At 40.5% G+C, this 7,888-nt stretch overlaps 1 long non-coding RNA gene across 1 annotated transcript; it reads right to left on the bottom strand.

Annotated features, from left to right (window-relative positions):
* Nucleotides 1-4,539: 4,539 nt before the first annotated feature.
* LOC125585339 lies at nucleotides 4,540-5,893 on the bottom strand. The gene is made up of 2 exons (XR_007322261.1): nucleotides 5,146-5,893; nucleotides 4,540-5,052 (listed from the first exon to the last, which is right to left on the bottom strand). It is a non-coding gene; the product is annotated as an uncharacterized LOC125585339 (long non-coding RNA).
* Nucleotides 5,894-7,888: the final 1,995 nt, after the last annotated feature.

The raw sequence follows: 7,888 nt of genomic DNA on the forward strand, positions 1-7,888 counted from the left end.
AAGCAAACTTTCGTAGAAATATGCGGAAAAATATTCATACAATGCGATGTCTCGTCAAGGTCATCCTAAAAGCAAACGACAATCTGAGATTCGTCTAAACGATAGGAACTGATCCAAACCATGTTGGAAAAATTCTCAAAGACTATACAGCATCTATCATCGCAATCATTCGTTTAGAAAACCTCTGCCAAGCTTCAGAATAAAAGTCGATGATTTGCTGAAGTCATAAAGATCTTTTCCGATTTGATAAAACAAGTTTCGTATAAGAATCATTATACGAGAATTCTTCAGGCATCAAATCATCACTCTCATTTTCCGTTGAACCAACCGATTCACGAAAAAATATCAAAAACATTTGCAACAAAGCAAAATCAAGAACAAAAGTAGCCGAAAATACAACAAAGAGAACACAAACAATTATCGTACCACCCAAAAACGGGAATCATACGGTAAATTCGTCATAACAAAACTCAGTCCTAAAAACCAAACAGTTAACGGAAAGGTTCCACTTGTCAAAAATTGACCAAGTTCCATATACTACGATTCACTTTAAGCCTGCTGTGTTTTACTCATAAAATGCGGTATGTAAGGAAAACTCGTAACAGAGCTCCTATAGCTATACGGAACATCCTCAAACAGACACGAAAGAAATCTCGGAAGGCCAACACCACACTAAGCATGGTATAGGAGGATGCCTCTTTCTGGGGACAAATTACGTGACCCCTTGGTTCTAGCTCCTCGATCACAAATCAAATCCAAACAGGAACAACAATTCTGGCTGCGAACATCCGTAGTCAAACCAGAATGTTTCCCAAACGTAGGGCTAAGACTAATCCCTCACAACATCGCGAAACATCTTCAATCCCGCGAACATTTCAAGCACGAAACGCGGCATACGAAAGAATAACAAATCTTCAGCATCGCGAGACGTCGCCGACGCCTGAAGATTCGTTCTTCGACGAAATTTCCTTCCTCGATAAAAACACTTTCTTGGAAGACCAAACAGTCATACACACTAACATCTTCTCAAAACATATCCTTCGCGAAGACTCGAAACGGTAATTTTAACCATTAAGTTTGTTGCTGATCACAACAAACTCTTAACGTCCTAAACAGACTTAGCCATCTCGTAGATATGACTCTCGTACGTCCGACACAAGGATAATAGCGCTATAAAAGAAACCCAAAATTTTTGGTCAGCACTTCCAGGAGGCTTAAAAATTGTCTTTGGAGATATGCTCGGTTCCAACCATACAAGTCGTATAAGCCGAGAACCTATCACGAACTTTAAATCAGTATGGAATCAGGATGAAACTGAAACGGGATACGTAAGTCGAATTAGTCATCGCACCCTCTAAAACCAGGAGTAAACCTAGGTCTTTCCCTAAACCCAGTGCACTGGTCTCTAACATCTCTAAGCATAGTATCAAAAACCTTGATACAAGATCCTAAAATTTGTCTCTTTGCCAATATTCGAGCGTCTTTAGAAATCCCGCAAGTTTACACACTGCGGAAAACTCTCAAAATAGATCACAGATATAGCAGTTCACACAGATTTAGATTACGAGATGACAACTCGTAGTCTTCCTTCTACACCCATATAAAATGCCATCGGCAGCAACACACCTGATAACCTCTACACAAAAACCAGACCGTAAAGGTCTCACTGGAAAACTAGTCATACAAACCTTAACTCCAAGACGAACTACGAAAGGCTTGATCCCTTCAACAAGGGTACGTAGGTAGCCGTCATAAGGTGCAGCCCCAATCTTATCGCGTTCTACTTTTAGAAGAGCGAGAAGACCACTTACCACGGACCTTTTCGACTATAAATTCCGCCTAACTCACCTAACTTGCCTAACTTGCCAAGCCACTCGCTAGAACCTCACGCTAGAACCCCATGGTTCTAACAAGCTGGGGGGCTAACTGTTGGGGTCAAAATCGGTCACGACGGAATCAATGTCTGAAAGTCCGTAAAAATCGGCATGAACGTTTTTACGAAAAATAAATCTTAGAAAAAGATTTATTTTTACGAAGAATCTTGCGGAGAATACATATTCACGAAAAATAGGAGAATGACGCGAACAAGGTTGTCGCGTAGCAACCAGCGCAAAAGCTGGTCGCTACGTAGCGACCGAGCTCTCACCAAAGCTCGCTCGCTACGTAGCGACCGAGCACGTACCGAAGTTCGGTCGCTACGTAGCGACCGAGCTCTCACCAAAGCTCGGTCTCTACGTAGCGACCGAGCTCTCCCCGAAGCTCCCTCGGTTATGCATATGACCAGACAGACGTCCTAAGGACAAGTGTAGTCGAGTTTCAGATAAACCATTAACCTGAATACTCTATAGGCAGAGTTGAGAGGTCGGATCAGAAGCTTGAATAGTTTTCTCGACCAAAACGAAGGTCTCGTATTAGTTCATTATAGTGTAGTCATCTTGGGATTAGTCTAGACAGCTGAGGTTATCTCAGTGTAAAGTAGGTCAGGTCCGACCAATTTTGTAGCTAGCTTGACCAGATCGACGACCAGCTCGGCCAGTTTAACTAGCTGAGGCTGTAAGGTTTGGTAGTGAGGTAGTTGGGGTCGGTTCGACCATGAACAGTGGGTCTAGTCGGTGGGGTCGAGTGATTAGGCGGTTATGTGTTAAGGTTAGAATATGTTAGGTTAAGTGTGGTCTTAGACTAGGGAGGTTGAGGCTAAGCTTGGGTGGTTATGGACGAGAGGATGCGAGTGGATGGGCGAAGGGACATGAGGCAAATGGTGAATGTCACGAGTGTAACTCGCACCAATTCAGCCCTCGGCCATTGGTGCCCCATCAAACACTTTTCGTTCTCTATATTAGCCCATTTATTTTTCGCATTTGGCATAAGTCACTTAAGAAAGAAATAAAAGAAAATCGTGTGTGTGTGTGTGTGTGTGTGAGAGAGAGAGAGAGAGATTGCGGCGTGAGATAAAGAGATGTTTAACCGGGGAAGGGTTAAGGCCGAGTGGTTGACCCAACCAGGCAGGTGGTCGGACGGTCTGGTCGACCACCCGTCTGGTGAGACAGTCTGGCAAGGCGATTAGGCAGTTTTCAGAAAAAGACCAAAAGGTTGCCTTTTGTTGTTTGCGATTCTATTCTCTCTAATTCTCTCTAATTGGCTAAGGTGAGTAGAGTTAGAACCAAATGTTTATGACTGGCATGTTCATGTTTATGGCCTTAAGGTCGATCTAGGATTGTTTGGTTGGATTGATTGAGTGTTGCATGATTGATACATAAGGAATTGAGGGAGAGTGTATTACCTGTGTTTGGTGCATTCATGTAGATAATTCAAACCTGCTATAATTCCTATTGACTAAGTATGGTCGTATGCTTTGGTGAAGCCAATGGGCCGATCGGTTTTACAAGGTGCAAGGTGATTGGCCTAGGCAGCCGGCAGATGGGAGGAATTCGCCAAGGCATTCCCTTCATAATGAATCACACTTAGTGGACCTAAACCATGATGCCGAGTGTCGAATGAATCGGTTGCACTATGAGGCTATCGTCACTTAAAAGACATAGGATCATAACATGTTAAGATTAGGTTTTCGGGTCTAACCATGTAGGCGGAATGATTTTACTCACTAAGAATTGTAGAAATGCTTATGCCTCATTTAATGTGGCATGTTCTAAGGATGATATGGGTTGACGCAAGACAGGCGGCCGATAGGAATGAGTTGTGTTAGATTCATTTGGATTTAGTATTATTTAGGATTGATAGAACTACATTTAAACAAAAATGTATCAAATCCTTTTTGATTTATACAAAACGGCCATATGGTTTTATTTGGTTATGTGTTGCTTAATTAATTTAGAAAATTGGTTAGAATCTCACTTGAATATTATACTTTAACGGGACATGAACTGACCAGACTCGGGTCTCCTGTCGGCTCGTGTTGTGTGAGATTGGTCCACACAAGCATCAGGGTCGGGTCTTACAAGTGAGATGTCAAAAATGGTATGAAGCTACAAAAGTATCTTATCATGATATCACTACTCTAGAGTTCATATTCAAAAATGTGATCAGGAATTCCAAATTTATTTACTGGTCTATTTCTTATAAGTACTAATGTTTAGTAGTGTGTAATAATCTTTACACTACAATAAAGCATAAGCTTTACGAGGTCAGTTATCGTGGTTAATTCATCGTAAATGGTGATTTAGGATGAATTAACCAAGTTGAATGATTCATCGTAAATTGACCGCCTTAACAGAAAATTCATTGTAAACTACTCGTTAGCGTTACAAGAAAAATTGTTCATTGTAAACAAAAACCAATTTCGTCGTAGATTCTTAATAAAGTTATGAGGATATACTTCTTTGTAAAGTACTCGTAAGAATTGTTGTGACTTACTCGTGAATTATCAAAGTTATATCGTCGCTCAAAACATGTAACTATTACAAAAAATTTACATCGTTGTCGATGTTAATTTCTAGTAACAATTTATAATGAGTTTACGTGAACGTTCATGTAAACTCGTCAAAAATTTTACTAGGAGTTAACAAGTAGTAACTTGTAAAGTGCTCGAAAATGTAACTACAAATTTACTTCCATTGTTCTATTTTTTTGTTTTTAAAAATAATAATTTTAAAAATAATTAAAAATATAAAATAACTAAAATGATAAAAGAACCAAAAAACTAAAAATAATTAAAAATTTATGAAATATAATTTAAAAATTATATTTAAGTTTATAATACAAAACTAGAAAATAAAAAATAAAGCTAGTGGTTGAGGTCGTCGCTGAAGTAGTCCGAGCTGCTCCTTCTCCCTACCTCCGCCTCTTCATCCGCGGAATGGGCTGGTGGATCTAAAATCCAGAGTTCCTGCCGTTTAAGATACAAACCCTCTGCATCTGTGTGATGGGCAACCCATCCGGAGACTGCTAGATCAGCTGCGTCTAGAGCTCCTCAATCCGAGCAGTGACGTCATTGTAGATCTTTTCTGACCTAGGATCCAGAAAACTCCCACACTGTGTTCTATGTGTCTTCTCGAAAATCTCCAAAAGAGATGGTATTATTCATGTCTTTTCGCCCTCCAAATAAAACAAATAGAATGAAAATCAGAAAAACTAAAGAATAAAGCGAAAAAATTAAACCAAAATTATTTACTATCTCTAGACGGATACCAGCATGGTATTTTTTCTCGGTAGTGTGAAGCATCGGTAAATTACTGTGCTCATCTCTCATCATACGGGAAGCGGAGCACTTTTCTGCGTCTCAGACAGAGTGGGGTTTGGTCCAATACCAGATGAGCCAATACCATACTTCCTTTGTGAGGCTGGTCCTTCCAGTGTGAGACAGTGTTTGCTAAGCATACCTTCACCTCAGCAGCAAAAGACGCCTTCACCTTCTTGTTGATCGCTATGGACCAATTCCAATTTTTCTGAAACAAAGAAAATAAAAAATAATATTAGAACAATTTTAAATATATATAGAAGGTTACCGCAAAACATTTGAGCCACATGGTCCTAATTTGCTCTGGTATCAGAGTCCAACTCGGATGTCTGGAACCTAGGGATTATTTTGGAAAAAAAAATCGAGCTTATTAATTACGATGTGGTGAAAGGGCGAGACACTTACATAAATGCTTATTTTGGATGCCTTGCATATCATTCAACAATTCCAATGCTTTCTCCAACTATTTCCCCTCGCATAAGCCTTTATAACATTCATGTAGCTAACAGCATCCGACGCCGGAGAACTCAACCTTACCTCTCGTAGCAAAATAACAGTCTTGCCGTATTCCAGATTCTTGCATAAACCCTCCAAGAGGATGTTCAGATTGTAGACACTTAAAGGAAACTCACGCTTAAACATCACATGGAGAACACCTACCGCAACACAGCTCTTGTGATGTAATTGCAGGAAACAGAAAACGCCGCCCGGTAAGCACATACTGAGAAGAAAAATACTACTCAGTTATCAAAAGCGATCCACACTACTGAACAGTGAAGAAAAAATCGAGTAACACACAAGTAGTAGTGTGTTTCTCCTAAAAGTTATGTAAAAAGGTCCTCTATAGCTGCATATATACTATAGGTACAGCAAGAGCAAAACAAAAACTGCAACTGCAACTGCAACTGAATAGTTTCAACTTAAAGATAACAATTATCAACATCTGCCATAAACACCAATGCACGTCCTCCTCCATAAACAACGTTCCCAATTGAAAGACGATCAATTTACAATGCCATAACTCTCATATGATCAAAATACCTGCCAAAGGACGAAAGAGTTAGAAGTCCTTCTGGAACAACCCTCTGCTTCAAACTTGAGTGGCTCCATGTTCTTGGCCGGATTGTACGGGAAAGAGACGCTCGAGTTCTGAGATTCCTTGTAGCTGCTGGAGACTACTCCCGTGGGTTTTGGACCATCGGAATCACTAACAGAAGCAAGAGACTTAGGTTTGAGAAAGTTGGAGATGAAAGAAGGTAACTTCAGTGGGAGGAAGAGAGTCGAAGCCATGAGTACGGTGCCGGTGCTGCTGCTCGGCTTCAGCCATTGTCCACCGCTTAGGGTTTAGGGAGAACTACTTGGGTCACAGTATCAAGGCCCCTGTTGGTAGATGGCAAAAAGGTTCCCTTCTTTCTTCTTCCCTTTTCTTGATTTCTTTTGAAGATGCAGCTCCTTACACGGTGACACTGTAGTTGTATGTGAACTAGGAGTCTTCTTCTTGACAATATGATTAGATAACTTGTTTCATTGTTTCTGATATTAGAGCCATGACTGGTAGATTCACACCATAGAATTGCAAGAGAAGCATTCACGGAGCTTAACACATAGTCAGAAATCCTTGCTTTCGTTTTCATCATCATCATCTTATTATTAGCTCTTGTTTCTTTATTAGTTCAACATTGCTACAATACTACACCAAGTTTCGTTATTATCGGTGGAAACTTAAGCCATTTCAACTTCATCAAGTCCCCGTTGGTGTAGTATATATGTGACTAAACCTCAAGATATTCTTTCCAAAATTTGTGTGTTTGGGGTTGACGCATATTTATTCATGGTTTTTTCCTCCTTTCTAGCTATTAGGTTTTTGTAGATTTAATCTTCAGTGAAGAACTTTTGACTGACATTCCATTTCAAAAACTGAATAGGTAAAAAGCACGGGGGGTCCCTATGAAAGAGGAGATTCAAAGAGTTAAGGAACAGGAGGAACAAGCCATGAGGGAGGCTCTGGGTTTGGCACCAAAGTCCTCTACATGACCACAAGGGAATCGCCTGTTGGAACAATAAAGCGAATGGGCCTTATTAAAATGTGAATAACAAATGATATGGGTCTGAGCCCATTAGAAATGTTAAAAAAAATGAAATGGTGAAGTGGGGAAAGTCCCACATCGGCCAGGAGAACAAAGTTTGAGCTGTTTATATATGATCTCATGATATCATGGGTTAAACAGCTTGAGAGAGGAGAAGACTCCCCACGCGGGCGTCGCCGCCGTCCGGCCGGCTCGGCTCGGCGTGAGCTTGGGCTTGGGTTGGAGGGCCTTTGGCCCGATAAGAATTATTTTTTTTGGACCAAATTAAGCTCAACGTTTTGCCATTTATTTCGGGAAAAAACATCATACAATTTTATTTAAAACGACAAGTAGTTTGTCTAGAAAATAAAAACGTCATGCATGTTATCCTCTCGAAAGTTTTAAAACGAGATAAGAGAGAGTCTTGAGGAACAAGTTTCGGAACTCAACTTCCCTCGATCTCCGCGAGATTCTCGCCCACGTGCAGCAGCTGTTGCGGGAAGTGGGTCGTCTCCGTCTCTTTAAATATCGCCTCTCATCTCCATTCATTTTAGAACTTTTTCACTGCAAAATACCAGCAAAAACTCCTACGCGTAAGTCTAGAGAGTGTTTCGTAGATTATTAGTTC

Source organism: Brassica napus, chromosome C4 (genome assembly GCF_020379485.1).
Source record: "Brassica napus cultivar Da-Ae chromosome C4, Da-Ae, whole genome shotgun sequence".
NCBI lineage: Eukaryota > Viridiplantae > Streptophyta > Magnoliopsida > Brassicales > Brassicaceae > Brassica > Brassica napus.